The following is a 13,829-nucleotide window of genomic DNA, read 5'->3' as shown; positions in this document are numbered from 1 at the left end:
AGCATAAGGGGATGCCCTGTGGCACCAGGGCCCCTGATAGGTCTCAGTTTGCAGACCAGGACGCGACAGGGAGATGGGAGCTGAGCCAGCTCTAGAGGCAGAAAGAGGAGCCAAACAGGACACACGCAGTGGTGCTGATGATGCATTAAAAACCTGTAAGTGAACAAAGATTTCTGCGGGCTCCGCGTCTGAGCAAAGCTTTTCCGTTTCATCGGTGTGGGCCCCACGGTTCCTAGAGCTCTTGATAAATGGGCCAGAACCGGGGTGAGTTGAAAGGCTGAGGTCCTGCAGGGCAAAGTTCAGAGGCCGGTTTCTGAGGCTGCCTCTCTTGTGGGAAATCAAGTGTTAATCTTTTCCAGAGTCACTTACGGAACTTGCTTGGTGACCGCCCTCAGGGCGCTGGGGGGCGAGTCTCTCCGTCTGGAGGGTCGAGACCCAGGTTCACAGGCCTGCGGCGTCGGGCGGGCCAGGGGCTGCTGGCCCGTCCGGTGAGCGGCCGAGTGTCGGGTGGCCGGGTGGCCGTGGTCGGGTGACCGTCTGTCGTTGGGGGGCTGTGGTCGGGTGGCAGTTGGGAACGTTGGGGTTGTTGGGGCACGGACCGCGGTTGGGCGCGCGCGCGCGAATGAGCCAGGAGCGCGCCCTCCGCGCGTAGGGGACTGAGTGCGTTTAAAAAAGCACGACGGATTTGGGGGCAATCCTGATTCTATTGCCCCACTTTCAGTGGAGGTAGAGCGTTGCCTGGAACTTGGCAGGTGCGCGGGTAGGACGGAAAACTGCGGGGAGCGCCGGCCGGATCGTGGTGCTGGGGGCGCCCCTGCCTCTGCGGACCTGACACCTGCCGCCGCACCTGCTGTAGCACCTGCCTCTGCGCACCCCCACTGCACCTGCCCGGCCGCGCGGACCCCGCCCCCAGTTCTGCGTTGGGGCCTCGAGTCCGCGGTGCTGGCTGCGTGACACTCACCATCTCCCGACCTTCGTTGGGGCGGGGGGGGGGGGGCCGGGGCGCCCCAGGTTTGTGGGCTGGAGCTGACACATCGTTGGGCCTTTTCCAGAAAAAGGATCCAAAAATGAGAATATGTAAAATTAGGAGCTAAAGTACATATTTCCTTGCAATGACGACAAATTACAAATATTAAAAAGCTGACCACAAACGTCAAAGCATCCACAAAAACGCTTCTAACTGCCGACCATGCCTATATTTTCTGTATATTGTTAACTCTATGCCTTTCGATTCCATCTTTATTTAACAACAGTTTTGTAATACATTTTCCCCGACGATTTCATATAGAAATATCTGAAATGTAATTTCATTTTATGCTCGTCTGTAGGCTGGACGTGGGCCTGACAGCCCCCAGGACTGAGACTACATGGTTCCCCTGGTCGAACTAGACATTTGGTGAGAAATGCCATCAGGCTTTGCATCCCTGATAATTATCCTGCAAATATATGTATATTTTATGAGACCTCTGTAATCATGGTTTTTAAAATTTAAATTCCAGTGTAGTCAACGGTGTAGTATCAGTGTCATGTGTACAATGTAGTGTGATTCCACACGTCCCCCCGTCACCCGGTGCTCCTCACAACAGGTGCACCCTTCTTCCTCATCACCCACCTCCTCTCTGGGAACCACCAGTGTGTTCTCTGCAGTTAAGGGTCTGTTTCTTGGCTTGTCTCTCTCTCTCTTTTTCCTTTGCTCATTTGTTTTGTTTCTTAAATACTGTACATGAGTGAAATAATATGGTATTTGTCTATCCTGCAAATATATCAAAGCCTGGAAATTAGTACATGATTCTGTCTTTCTCTTCCTCCCTCCCTTCCTTCCTTCCTTCCTTCTCTCCCTTCCTTCCTCCCTCCCTTCCTTCCTTCTCTTCCTTCCTTCCTTCCTTCTCTCCCTTCCTTCCTCCCTCCCTTCCTTCCTTCTCTTCCTTCCTTCTCTTCCTTCCTTCCTTCCTTCTCTTCCTTCCTTCCTTCCTTCTCTTCCTTCCTTCCTTCTCTCCCTTCCTCCCTCCCTTCTTTCCTTCCTTCCTTCCTTCTCTCCCTTCCTTCCTTCCTTCCTTCTCTCCCTTCCTTCCTTCCTTCTCTTCCTTCCTTCCTTCTCTTCCTTCCTTCCTTCTCTTCCTTCCTTCCTTCTCTTCCTTCCTTCCTTCCTTCCTTCCTTCCTTCCTTCCTTCTCTCCCTTCCTTCCTTCCTTCCTTCTCTCCCTTCCTTCCTTCCTTCTCTTCCTTCCTTCCTTCTCTTCCTTCCTTCCTTCCTTCCTTCCTTCCTTCCTTCCTTCTCTTCCTTCCTTCCTTCCTCCCTCCCTTCCTTCCTTCCTTCCTTCCTTCCTTCCTTCCTTCCTTCTCTCCCTTCCTTCCTTCCTTCCTTCTCTTCCTTCCTTCCTTCCTTCCTTCTCTCCCTTCCTTCCTTCCTTCTCTTCCTTCCTTCCTTCCTTCCTTCCCTTCCTTCCTTCCTTCCTTCCTTCCTTCTCTCCCTTCCTTCCTTCGTTCCTTCCTTCCTTCTCTTCCTTCCTTCCTTCTCTTCCTTCTCTCCCTTCCTTCTCTCCCTTCCTTCCTTCCTTCCTTCTCTTCCTTCCTTCCTTCTCTTCCTTCCTTCCTTCTCTTCCTTCCTTCCTTCCCTTCCTTCCTTCCTTCCTTCCTTCCTTCCTTCCTTCCTTCTCTCCCTTCCTTCCTTCCTTCGTTCCTTCCTTCCTTCTCTTCCTTCCTTCCTTCTCTTCCTTCTCTCCCTTCCTTCTCTCCCTTCCTTCCTTCTCTTCCTTCCTTCCTTCCTTCCTTCCTTCCTTCCTTCCTTCCTTCCTTTCTTCCTTCCTTCTCCCCCTCCCTCTCTCCTTTAGTGGTTATTTTTATCCTATTCAATGTGTTTATCATAAAAGTTACATATTCTTGGTGATACATTCAGACAACACTGTAAGGTGTGAAGTAAAAAAAAAAAAAAAAATCTTCCTGTTTCCCGGAGGTAACCATTGTTAGTTTTTTGTGTATCATCCTTCCAGAAAATTGCATGTGTGAATCTACTCTTTGGAACACACACACACACACACACACACACACACACACAGATTTTCTAATTTTTTTTCTAACTCATTTTTGTCATCCAAAAGTACATGTTGGAGGGGTGTCTGGGTAGCTCAGTGAATGTCTGACTTTGGCTCAGGGCATGATCTCACAGTTCGTGGGTTCGAGCCCCATGTCGGGCTCTGTGCTGACAGCTTGAAGCCTGGAGCCTGCTTTGCATTCTGTGTCTCCCGCTCTCTCTGCCCCTCCCCTGCTCGTGCTACCTCTCTCTCTCTCTCTCAAAAAATAAAACATTAACAAAATTAAAAAATAAAATAAAAACTAAAAGTACATGTTGGATATTTTCCCATTTTTCTATTAGTACATAAAGATGAATTCTTATGAATTCTTTTTCAACAACCACATGGTATTTTGAGTTATTTCCAGGTTACTGCTTTGTTTTGCGGTCACATGGAATGTTTCAGTGAATATCCTCCAACATACGTCTTGGAACGTCCAGGATACATTTTGGTGACAATGTGATGTAACTTCCAAGTTCTGATCATTTTTTCCCACCACCTTTTCTCAAATAACCCAGAGTTCCCCACTGATTTGAATGCCAGCCTCACAGTATGCTTTATATTTATATAAACGTGCATATTTTCTCAACTATCTATTCTCCTCTGTTCTTCTGTCTGTTCCTGCCTGTGTGCCAAACCATCTAAACACTGCATCTTTGTAATGTTTTAATGTCAGGTGGGTCTTAGAACCCTCAGGATACTCTTGTTTTTTAGAATTTTCGTGGATATCCATTGTGCTTATTTTTCCCATTAGTTTTAGCGTTATTTTTACAACGCTGCCCACCCTCCAGCCCCAATCCAGTGAGCACTTGCTTGGATGGAAAATCGACGTATTTTCACTATTGTGCCTTTCTATCCAATAATGAAAGATGAATATCCAAAACCTTTTGCACACTTGACTTGTTGAGAACATGTTATAATTTAGGGTGAGGAGTCCAGATTGCAGGCGAAGGTGGAGAAATCATGCAGAAGCCTGAGGCCAGGTCTCGGCTGCCGACACGATTTCCCGTCCGTGCAGAGCACAGGGAGACCTCTCCCACCTACTGACCAGCCCGGTGCAGGATGGAAAATCACCAGTGGCCCGTTCAGCTCCGTGCTCTGTGCAGCGTGCCACGCTGCTGTAGGAAGTGCCGACATGATTCAGAATCCTTGCCCTCAGGGGGCCTTTACACGAGGACAGGAAGCCCGAAATAAATAACAATGTTTGCTCACTGGCGAAAGACAAATAAGTTCCTAAAGTGTGTTAAAAATGACAACATATTCTGGGAATAGAGTGAACAAGACAGATGCCGTCCCTGCTGCTGGGGCCCTTGCAGCTTGGGGAGGGAGACAGACACAAAAGCTAGTGTGTTTTGAGCTGTGAGGAAAGCAGACAGGGGTCTGAGATGGAGTCATGGGTGACCCACATTAGCACGGTTGGCGAGGGCCTCCTGGAGAAGGTGACTCCCAGCTGAGACCTGGAAGAAAAGCCGACCAATGGGAAGACCAGGCGTGGGTGCAAGTCCGGAAAAGCCTTGTTGTATTTGAAGAATTCGTAATTAGAGTTTGAATTTACAGGATGTCCCAATAGCACGGGGGTGGATGAAGGAAGGAGAAGGACAGAGAGCAGGCGAGAAGGAAGCATCGGGTCATGTAGGACAAGTTGAGTGTAAGCTGGGTGTTAGCTTTGCAGTTGGGTATGAGACGCAGGTCTCCAGAAAGCCTGGGGTAGAGTCCCCAGGACCCAGCAGGGGACCCACCAAATGAAGTGCAAATACAAGGAAATTGATGTGATATTCCCAAAGAGCTTCTAGGGAGGAAGAGCCTGCAGGATGAGGTCTTGAGAAGAGTTCCAGATGCTGAGAGAGAGAGAGAGAGAGAGAGAGAGAGAGAAGAAGGAGAAGGAGGAGGAGGAGGAGAAGGAGGAGGAGGAGGAGGAAGAGGAGGAGGAAGAGGAGGAGGAGGAAGAGGAGGAGGAGGAGGAGGAGGAGGAAGAGGAGGAGGAGGAGGAAGAGGAGGAGGAGGAGGAGGAGGAAGAGGAGGAGGAGGAGGAAGAGGAGGAGGAGGAGGAAGAGGAGGAGGAAGAGGAGGAGGAGGAAGAGGAGGAGGAGGAGGAGGAGGAAGAGGAGGAGGAGGAGGAGGAGGAGGAAGAGGAGGAGGAGGAGGAGGAGGAAGAGGAGGAGGAAAAGGAGGAGGAAGAGGAGGAGGAGGAAGAGGAGGAGGAGGAGGAGGAAGAGGAGGAGGAGGAGAAGGAGGAGGAGGAGGAGGAGGAGGAGGAAAAGGAGGAGGAGGAGGAGGAGGAGAAGGGGAGAGGGGAGAGAGGGAAGAGAGAGAGAGGGTAGATGTGGCAGAGTGGGTCGGACAATGCTGAGTGCCAGGCAAGGGCAGGAGAGGGTCAGCGTGGGGGTTGTTCTGGGACAAGGTACGCGTGAAGGGTTCACCTCCTTAGTGCCGCAGAGACAGTGTTTGCGGTGTGGGGTGTGCAAGGTGTGCAGAGCAAGGAGGAGGATGTGTGTGTAGCTGAGGGAAGAGACGCCAGGGAGGAGTGAAGGAGGGCTGGCAGGTGTATGGACCCCAGTGTGAGCTGTGAAACCAGGGATTCTGTGTGTTCATAAGGCCAAGTGAGGACGGTTTGTCCAGGGATGGGCTTGTCTGGAAGGGGCAGCCGCAGAGGCGGGATAAGGGATCCCAGCAGGGCCTGGCTGTGTTTGTGGGCGTCCTTGCACAATCCTGAAATCAGGCTTCACTGTGACCCTCACCTGTCTCTGTTTCTTTGAATGACGTTTTGTAAATTAAACAGAGACGGTGACCGCTTCCCTGTGCGGTGTCCGTGCTCGCCGGAGCCCTTGACGGCCGCCGGACTGTGAATATTGTTGGTGAGGCTTTAATCTCCAGGTCGACACACGGTCTACACTTCACCCTGAAACCAGGGCACCGATGTTACGTGATTGCATCAAAGTTGTTTGTCTTTCGGGTAACAAACTGTATTTGCTATGTCTAACTTCCATTCTTCTTATTCTGGTTATTTCTTTTCTGTTTTATTGCGTTCTGGGGGCAAAAATTTTAGAAATTTGTATTTAAATCAGTTCTATTCTTTTAAAAAAATGTCATCACCATGTCCTCTCCAGAAATTTATCTCAATGATTATACTGTTCTGTTTCATTGCATTTTAGAGATTAGTCAACTCCTGGGTTATTTGGAATCCAACATACTGCATTATGTGACTTCATGTTAATTCTTCTTTGTTCTGGTTTCCAGCTGTCCCCGAATCGTTTCTGCAATAGTGGGTCTTTTCCATATCCATAGTTTGGCATAAATTAAGTTTTTATCGTAGCAGGATATATCTTTAAAAAAAATTTTTTTAACGTTTATTTATTTTTGAGACAGAGAGAGACAGAGCATGAACGGGGAAGGGGCAGAGAGAGTGGGAGACACAGAATTGGAAGCAGGCTCCAGGCTCCGAGCCATCAGCCCAGAGCCCGACACGGGGCTCGAACTCGCGGACCGCGAGGTCGTGACCTGAGCCGAAGTCGGACGCTCAACCGACTGAGCCACCCAGGCGCCCCAGGATATATTTTTTTGTTCCAGCCTGTGGATTTTTTTTCTGTTCTGAAGTGATTATGTAGTTTTGATAATTGTTGCTTTATGGCATTTAAAAAACTCCAGCAGCATCTTTTCGTGTACTCATCTTTCGTAGATGGCTTCCCAGCAGAGGAGTTTTCTGACGCAGGCTGGCAGGTTCACAGAGAGACCCTCACTGCAACTGGCTCTGCATTAACCTGTTTGCATCAAGAATTATGACTTTTGAGGCCTTGTTTCACCTTTGCAACCAATAGCAGGGTATGTTGTGAAGCGTTTTCCTTTACGTTTCTGAATTAGATGTTAAATTGCCTTTATATAAACCTTCTATTGGCAGTACTTGTATATCTCATAAGGTTTATTTTTAGGCAGTTGGTGTTTGCAGATTCAAATGAGAGTCTGTTAAGCTCGTATTTCCCGGAAGCTAATTTCCTGACATTTTTCTAGACGCACGGCTCTGTGGACATTGTCAGGTTTCTTCATCAACACCTTTTCCCTCATAAAACGTAATGAGTGATTCCATTTTTTTAAAAATTTTTTTTGTGTTTATTTATATTTGAGAGAGAGAGAGAGAGAGAGAGACAGAGTGTGAGTAGGGGAGGGGCAGAGAGAGAGAATCCGAAGCAGGCTCCAGGCTCTGAGCTGTCGGCCCACAGCCCAACTCGGAGCTTGAATATCTGAACCATGAGATCATGACCTGAGCCAAAGTTGGACGCTTAACTGACTGAGCCACCCAGGTGTCCCCATGGGTGATTGGATTCTCATCCATATTTTGGGACACTTTGGCCTCAAAAGGAGCATACTCTTTTTTTTTTTTTTAAATTTTTTAATGTTTGTTTATTTTTGAGACAGAGAGAGACAGAGAATGAACAGGGGAGGGTCAGAGAGAGAAGGAGACACAGAATCCGAAGCAGGCTCCAGGCTCCGAGCTGTCAGCACAGAGCCGGATGCGGGGCTCGAACTCATGGACTGTGAGATCGTGACCTGAGCCGAAGTTGGACGCTCAACCGACTGGGCCACCCAGGCTCCCCAGGAGCATACTCTTTGAAAGTTGGTAGTTTGTTTTGGCTAGTGTATCAGGAAAATGTACCTTTGGTCTGCTAACCACTTCTTCTGTTACACATTTTGTGAGTAAACCTTTTGGGAAGGAGGTTCAGTATTGCTAGGTTCTCATTTTTCATTACTATTCAAGGCCCTTTTCAGTCAGTTTTTTTACTGTGAAGCCACATTTTATGTGATATCTGGTAGGATCACAAACCTTTACAAAATATTCATTATGACAAAAGAGGTGTAGCACTAATTCCTATATTTCAATCTGTCCTTTTCTCTCTGAGGTATTTTTAGGAAAGCAAACGTTTGTACAATTTTGATTTTGATTTTTTTTAAGTTTATTTATTTTGAGAGTGAGTGAGTGAGCAGGGAGGGGCCAAGGGAGAGAGAATCCCAAGCAGCCTCCTCACTGTCAGTGCAGAGCCTGATGCGAGGCTTGAACTCATGAACCGTGAGATCGTGACCTGAGCTGAAATTAAGAGTCGGATGCTTAACTGACTGAGCCCCCCAGGTGCCCTCAATTTTGATTTTTAATTATAATGAATGCGTATTCATGTGACATTCAGCCACTAAATATTTATTTTTCTTTTTAAAATTTATTTATTTAATTTCAAGTTAAATAGAGTAGTATTGGTTTCTGAAGCAGAACCTAGCGATTCATCACTTAAATATTACTTTAATGTAAAAATTGGATGGTTCCATTAAAAAAAGAGAACTTTACCTTATTCATTGGAACATTATAAATGGTAGATCTATATGATCTTTGATTATTTCATGCATTTATCTTTATTGCCATCTTTGCTTCCTGTTTTCATTCATACAGTGTTTGTACGTGACGTCAGACTCTATTAAATTTAAAGTGCACCAGGAGGAGAGACTGTGGCTTTTCGACCTGGACCTTGGGGACAGTCAGGCGCGATTCCAACAGGGAGGGGCAGATAGCGCTCCTGGCGGAGGGAAGGTGAGGCCACAAGAGTGTGTTTAGGCAGCACACACAGTTCCTGTGGTTGGTGGGGAAGCACTGGGAACGGACGTGGGGGCAGGCAGGTCCCGGAGAGCCAGGCCGCGGGGTTAGGAGTTCTGGCTTATCTTTGGTAACGAGAGGCCCTTTGGAAGAGAGGGTAACTCGGGTCAAGATGAAAATGGGACTGAGGTGTCAGGGGTGATGGCAGCAGATGATGAGTCCAGGGACAGAAATACGGAGACCGCACAGCACAGCAGTGGGGGCGATGGCCTGACCGATCTGAGCCCCCCCATGGTGCCTGAGAGACTTAGCTCTCGGCTGGAAACATGGGGTTGACAGTTTGGGGAATCAGGATGAAAATGGAGGGCAGAGGCTGGAGATAGAGAAGCCTTAGGGAAGCGGCCCAGGAAAGCCTCCTTTCCCGGAAAGGTGAAGAAGGAGCTGGGCAGTGCTGGGGGGATGGGCGTGTGGGGGCAACCGGGTGGGACAGGGGACAGTCACCTCCATGAGTGGGGAGGCCTGGGAAGGAGCCCCCGGGGCCCTCATTCCCGGGGAGCCCGTGACCTTTGAGGCAGAGGCTTTGAAAGAGCGTCTGAGGAGGTGAGGCCCAGAAGGTGGGCTGCGAGGGTGGCCAGGGGAAGGTCTGTCGGCTTGCTGGAGCTTTCCATTCACACGGACCCCTCCCCGCCCACCTCAGCTCCGCTCTGCCATCGGCGGGTGACACCGAGTAACGTCCCCGGTCACCTCTGCCCACTGCCATTTTCCGTCTCCCTGTTTGGACGTCTCTGCCGACCTCTGGCCCTTGACCTCGATTTCACCCACAGACTCGGGCCGAAGTCACCTCTGAACTCCCACCCCCACCCGCACATCCCTTCTTCACCAACGCAATGAGAGTTTACAAGAAGAAATGAGGCCAAAACAAAACAAAACAAAACAAAAACAAACAGTAAAGATAAAAGACCTTCCTCATAAACAGGCGACAGGAACAAAAGAATCTAAAATCTATTTTTCTGACCTCGGTGGGAGGATGTGGTAAATGAAGCCACACTCTTCAGTTAGCAGCACACCCTTATCTCCAGCCCACAACTGTCGTCTTGTTTTACTTGTTTTTCTGCTTAATTACCGTCCCCTGCCCGTGGCAACTCTTTGCTGGATTTTTATTTGTAGGTGGCTTGGAAAAATGTACTTTTGCGTGGCGTGCTGAATTCACAAAATACTGCCATAGGCTCACCTATCTCTTGTGTTTCCACTCTGCACATTATTAGGTTCAGCCCACATTCTGCGTGCCACATGGTCCCCGTGTCCACGAGCATCTGTCACCTTGCCCTCCCCCGTTCCCAGGGCTGGGCTGGATGAACCCATGTCCCTGGTACCACAGTGATGCTGCCGTGAGCCTAGGAGCTCCCGGGACATCTACCCAGAAACCAGCCCCTGAGGCACAGAGGAAGGTGTGTGCAGGGCAGTGCCCTCACCAGCACACCTGTGCCCAGCCTGCTGGGTGGTCCATATGTCACACATGTGTCCCCACGTCCCCCGTTATTCAGCTGTCTGCTCTTTGTTAGTTTTGTTGTGTTAGTTCCCATCCGTCTAATCACTGGTGAGTCTGTGTGTCCATTCACACGCACGTGGGCATTTCCGGGCGCTCCTCTGTGATTTAACTACTCATGTTCTTTGCAAACTTTTCTGTCGGGTTCCTGCCTTCTTACTGATTTGTAGGCTTTCCTTTTTATATTCCACACCTGAGCTCTTTGGCTTCAGACGTGTGGGTATCATCTGTCAGCCTGGCCTTTCCCTGTTAGCGTTGTCCCTGCTGTTGTCACTGGACCGCAGTATTGATCGGATGCTGATGTAATCAAATGACTCCCTCATACTTTGTGCTTTTGGGGTTCCTTTTCAGACGTCTTTCCCTACCCTCAGGCCACAGTTTGTTCTCTAACATTATTTTCTACAAACGTTAAGAGTTTCACTTTTACACTTGGGTCTTTAACCCGTCTAGACGCTACCTTCACATATGGCTCCAGGGAGGAACTGGCTGGATGTTTCTCTATTGTTGGAAGCCAGTTTTCACAACATGGTCTTGTCCAGATTCTGTCCCTTCTCTCACTGATTTATGTCCTCAAGTCAACCTCCTTTGTAAACATAGGTCTGTCTGCAAGCTCTGCCTTCTTCTGTTTTCTGTGTGATCTGTCCCCGTACCATACAGCATCACCACCACGGTTTTGTGGGTCTTCTGTGCCTCTGGCAACCGATCTAAAAAGGGTTATGAAAAGCATGTTTCCAGAGCCCTCAGCGACACCCCCACCTTCTCCTTCTCCTTTAATTCTTAAAGGCCTATGTCGATATCAGCACCAGACTTCTTCATTTTTGTTTATCAAAAACCTGGAAGCAAACTTTTTTAGGAACAGAAACCATTGAGTATGTCCCAAGCTTCAGGGACACAGGGACCCAACGAGATGCTGATTTAAGATTCAGACAGAGGCTGAGCCTCCTCGGGCTGTGGGTCTGTGCCCCACAGAGGCCCTGGTCTACCATTGCCGGGACTGGGGCGGCAGGGAGGGACCCGGCACCAGAGGCTGCACAACTGCTAAGTCAGTCCCGCAAGACTGGCTTCCCTGGGCTGAAGAGTCTCGGGAATCAGCACATGGCATTTAGGTGTTGGGAGAATAACACCCTGAGTCAAGGGGAAAATGTTCTGTTACTATGTTCTCTTTGTGTAGTAAACACTTTAAAAAATTACCCACTGCTTTTTCACACCGTCCTCCCCTCAGTGAGCTCTGCTCCCTTCACCGCACTGTCCTCCACTCAGTGAGCTCTGGTCCTCTCGCCCCACCATCTTCCCTTCAGTGAGCTCTGGTCCTCTCACCCCCCGCTTGGCGACTCTAGGGCTCTCTGGTTTTGGGCAGAATTTTATTCTTCCTCATCCCGGGCTCAGGGCCCCCATATCTGCCCCCTCCAGCAACCTGCCTCTCTGGGGCTGACACACAGGCATGTACATCTCTCTAGAAGTGGTTCCACCACAGGAACCTGAAGCCAGGAAAAGTTATGGCGGAACATCATTGGCTAAGGGCACAGGAAGAGGAGAGACTGCAGGTCCGGTGAAGTTCGCGGAGTCTGGGGAAGGGCCCCCTCCAAGCATCTGTAGGGGGGGGTCTGGCTCCCTGTTCTGGCCCCTGTGTGTCTCTGGAGCAGCCTGGTGTGTGTGTTGGGAGGGGTCCTGTCCTGGGGCTTGCCGGCTGTGAGACTTGGGTCACATCATGCCCTCTGACCCTCATGTGGCGTCGAAGCATTTAAGGTAAACCTCTCTGACTCTTGCGTGGCATGGAGTGGGGGCAGGGAGTAGGGGACCTGGGGCAGGGGCCTGAGAAGGCTCTGGTGTGGATGTTCAGAAAAGAGAGGGGACAGTGAGTTGGCAGGAAGCTGTAGGAGTCAGAGGAACGGGAGACCTGGAATCAGGGAATAGGACGTTAGCCAAGAGCAGCCCTGCAGGTGACAGCTGAGAACACCTGCATCATGGTTGGGACTAATGTCACACAGAATTGTCCACAAATATCCCACCAGGGCTGGGAAGAGGCTGGAGGCCTCAGGGTCTCACTCCCCCTGCAGGTGACTGCCCGGCTCCCTGTCCTCCACTGGCCCGACCAGCAGAGGCACGGCCAGGCCAGCCTGTGGGGTGAGGGATGATAATTCATTGCACATCAGGTTCTCCTGGAAATTCAAAGTGGGGCCGTGACGAACACGTCACTAGGCACCGGAGGAGCCGTAGCGGAAGAAAGCGGAGCACGCAGCCACGTATTGGAGCAAGTGTGGTGACACGTCCTGCCGAGTGGCCCCAGGGTCGCCCTGTCTCTGGGCCTCGTGTCCTTTTCTGGCCGTTCCAGACACACAAATGCAGGATTGGGTGGTGGCCCTGAGCGTGGACGTGGAGCCACATCACCTGAGCCCTAGTGTGCGCCATGGGATGTGCCCGCTGGCCCTTAGCCACCTGCCCGTCGGGGACGGTTGTCAGCCGACCCTGCGGGGTTGTGGTGAGAGTCAGCATAAACAATACTCAATGTGGTGACAGGCCAGAGGGAGGGCTGCGTGTGTCTGCTATTATTATTATTGTTAGCATTTTAAAATCTCTAGTCCTTGCTCTGAGGCCTGGTTTTGTGCTCCCAGCGCCCCGGCCGTGCCTTCCCACGAGGCCTGGGGTGGAAAATCCCACTTTCCTTATTTGCATGTCTGTTTTCCTAGTATTCTGAACTAACTTGAGAGAGCCTCCATTCTTGGTCGCGGAGTGGAGTGTAAGTTGTGAAAACTCAGGTGCAGACCTGTGGGGTCCTGGAGGAGGTGATGCAGAGCATCAGCCCTTCGAGGGGGGGACCCCGAGAGCAGATCTGTGACTAGCAGAGCACGGAGCTCCACCGAGTCACCGTGGTTCGGGATCTACCCTCTTCCCCTGCACGGATGCCACCCTCCAGGTCAGGTGAGCGTCACCAGCAGGGGCGAGGGGCGGAGCGGCGGCGTGAGCGTTTTCACGCACGAGTGGTTGTGTGGCTCAGCATGAGAAATAGGTCCTGTCGTCCGGAGTCCCAGTCGTCACGCGGACTGTGGCCACACCGACTTGCTCACCGGGACCCACCGCACCTGTCTCGGAACAGGGCGGTGCCGTGTAGGGGTCAAGACCCGTTAGTCAGACGTGCATTACGGCCCCGGGAGCACCACCTCGGCTGCACACACAGCCCAAACTCACCAGGCCTCGGCTTCCTTCCCTTGAAGACGGGACACGAAGGGGATGCGCCTCGTGGAGTGGCCAAGGTTAGGGGGCGTGACGCGTGTCAGGCCCCCCGCGGGTGGGGACCCCGCTAACACCAGGAAAAATAAACAGAAAGACACAATCCGCTTTCTGGTGGAACCCCGGGTGTTGGGGTTTTGGATGTGTATTCTCATCATACAGAGACTTGCCATGTGTCCATTGTTTTGAATACACAGCATTTTATAGGAAACGCCATGAATGCGCCCGGAGGGAGCCATCGGTCCCCCCGCGGTTCCAGCGCCCGGTGCCCTCGCCTCTTCCACCCGCCGACCTGGGCGCCAGTGAGGAGGTGGCCCAACATTTAGTTGGTGTGGAAGCAGAGTGAACACAGATAACACTAAGAGGTTGTGGTGAGGGCTATGTCCAGGCAGAAGGGAAGACAGTGACGAAAA

General features: G+C 50.7%; 1 long non-coding RNA gene across 1 annotated transcript; it reads left to right on the top strand.

The window, feature by feature from the left end:
- Window positions 1–6,751: 6,751 nt before the first annotated feature.
- On the top strand, window positions 6,752–8,548 carry LOC123609647. Its single transcript, XR_006717879.1, has 2 exons — window positions 6,752–6,889; window positions 8,502–8,548. It is a non-coding gene; the product is annotated as an uncharacterized LOC123609647 (long non-coding RNA).
- The last annotated feature ends 5,281 nt before the right edge of the window (window positions 8,549–13,829 follow it).

The sequence above is a fragment of the Leopardus geoffroyi genome, chromosome B2, assembly GCF_018350155.1.
Source record: "Leopardus geoffroyi isolate Oge1 chromosome B2, O.geoffroyi_Oge1_pat1.0, whole genome shotgun sequence".
Lineage (NCBI taxonomy): Eukaryota > Metazoa > Chordata > Mammalia > Carnivora > Felidae > Leopardus > Leopardus geoffroyi.
Note: the sequence above shows the minus strand (reverse complement) of the source record. Positions and strands in the feature narration are given on the sequence as shown.